General features: G+C 39.1%; 2 non-coding genes across 2 annotated transcripts; both read left to right on the top strand.

Moving 5' to 3' along the window:
* Positions 1 to 283: 283 nt before the first annotated feature.
* On the top strand, positions 284 to 497 carry LOC124893643. The gene has a single exon (XR_007050814.1). It is a non-coding gene; the product is annotated as a small nucleolar RNA U3 (small nucleolar RNA).
* A 353-nt stretch (positions 498 to 850) lies between these two features.
* LOC124893642 lies at positions 851 to 1,011 on the top strand. Its single transcript, XR_007050813.1, has one exon. It is a non-coding gene; the product is annotated as a U1 spliceosomal RNA (small nuclear RNA).
* The last annotated feature ends 834 nt before the right edge of the window (positions 1,012 to 1,845 follow it).

Genomic DNA, 1,845 nt, shown 5'->3' with positions numbered 1-1,845 from the left:
CAATTCAAAGTATAATTTCTTATCATCTCATTGGTTGCTTAGCACACAGTCTCAATTGTATACGCAATTGCAATGTTAAACACAAATCATCTCTTTCAATTGTTCTAACTTGATACTTTAATATAAATACAAATCTGGATTAATTGTACATTTTTTTTGGCAGTTATCCACTCATACAGGCAGTTACAGAGTTGAATACATTTTTTCCCCGCCTCGTGTTCCACATCGATAAGCTAGCAACGCAACCAAGTGTATATATGTTGTTGCAGCAACATAAACAGACATGACCTTAGTTGAACAGGATCTTTTCTATAGGCTCGTACCACTGTATCCTTGAGTTCCAAGGAGACTGGAAACCAAGTCCGGTGGATGAACCGTGGCTATGAGACTAGAGCGTGATTAACAGCCTCCATGGTCTTTGGGTCATGGTGCCATAGATGATCGTTCTCTGCCTGGTCCACTGGGCTTGAGATGGTCTCGTGGCAATCTGACAGACTCATAATTCTTTTTGCTGGAGCTCTACTCTCAGAATCGTTATCAGCCTGGTCCGCTGGGCTAGGGATAGTCTCATGGTTGTGTGCAACTCTTGTTTCTGGTACTATCATGGTGTTTACATTATCATCAAGAAAAAAAATGACAGGATTATTTATCTCATATGTTAGTTTTGATTTAAACTGAATGAATCCCATGTTTCCTGCTTCAGAGTTAAACTAACACTGTTAAGTTTTCATGATTGTTAGTTTGTTATACACAATACAGAAAGATTCACTTAGTCCCACATCGTTAAGTAAAGAAGATTTAATAGTAGCATGGAGATACTATAAAAAAGGGCCAAGTACATCAGAGAAACGTACTTACCTGGACGGGGTCAATGGGCGATCAAGATGGCCTATGGCCTAGGTTGGTGACCTCCATTGCACTTTGGAGGGGTGCCTGCCTAAGGTCGGCCCAAGTGGCTGAGTCTACGTCATAATTTGTGGCAGCGGGAGCCTGTGTTCGCGCGGCCCCTACCTGATCCAAAGTTCAATTATTTTGATTGTCTCGTTCATGTTTTTATATGATATATGATCGACTGCTTGAACAAGCAGTCTTTATAGTTTATATCTTTTCCACTTGCAAACCTCTCAATGGAATCTTTAGTTCAACAAGTTGTTCTGGTAAAAATGTGTGCAATGATTTTACTCAATAGACTGATGTGGCAGTCGTTGTAATAGTCGGTGTACACTAAGAACCTGAGGCCTTTTGCTGCGTGTTCAATCAAACACATTGCTTCCAACACCGACCATGTATACAATAATATATATATACAACAACATACCTGGTGTTATCTCACAGACGAGGACTTAGAGGCTCAAGTAAAGTATATCAAAGCAGGCATGAAAACTCGAACCTCTCAATTCATATCATTAATACGTGTCTACGTGTAACTGCTGTTATTTTGAGTGTAAATAAAATCGTATTCCAATATGAACTTCAGCAAGTTCAAACAATTTTCTGGAAAATGAAAAACTCTAACAAGATAGAGATGAAGGTTAGAAGATTCAAGTCCACAGAATTCATAGTGTGTCCTTCAGGAAATTATTTCCCTCAAGTACCCGAGGTTACGGGATATATCCTCGCAGGATAAAATGAATCACTTCAGCAAAATGGTGGTTCCTCAAATTCTACCGAACAACGAACTCACTCAACGGTAGCAAATAATACTTGAGTTTTGTAAGAAAAAGGAGTATTTTGACGTCATAATTTCGTGCCAATATCTAAGGAAAATCAGATATTTATAGCCAAAAGGTGTTGCATGAGAAAAGAAGCAATGGTTCGTGAAGAGTTGCACTATTTCAAAACGCC

Source organism: Capsicum annuum, unplaced genomic scaffold, assembly GCF_002878395.1.
Source record: "Capsicum annuum cultivar UCD-10X-F1 unplaced genomic scaffold, UCD10Xv1.1 ctg62699, whole genome shotgun sequence".
Taxonomy (NCBI): Eukaryota; Viridiplantae; Streptophyta; class Magnoliopsida; order Solanales; family Solanaceae; genus Capsicum; species Capsicum annuum.
This window is presented reverse-complemented; position numbering and strand designations above follow the sequence as displayed.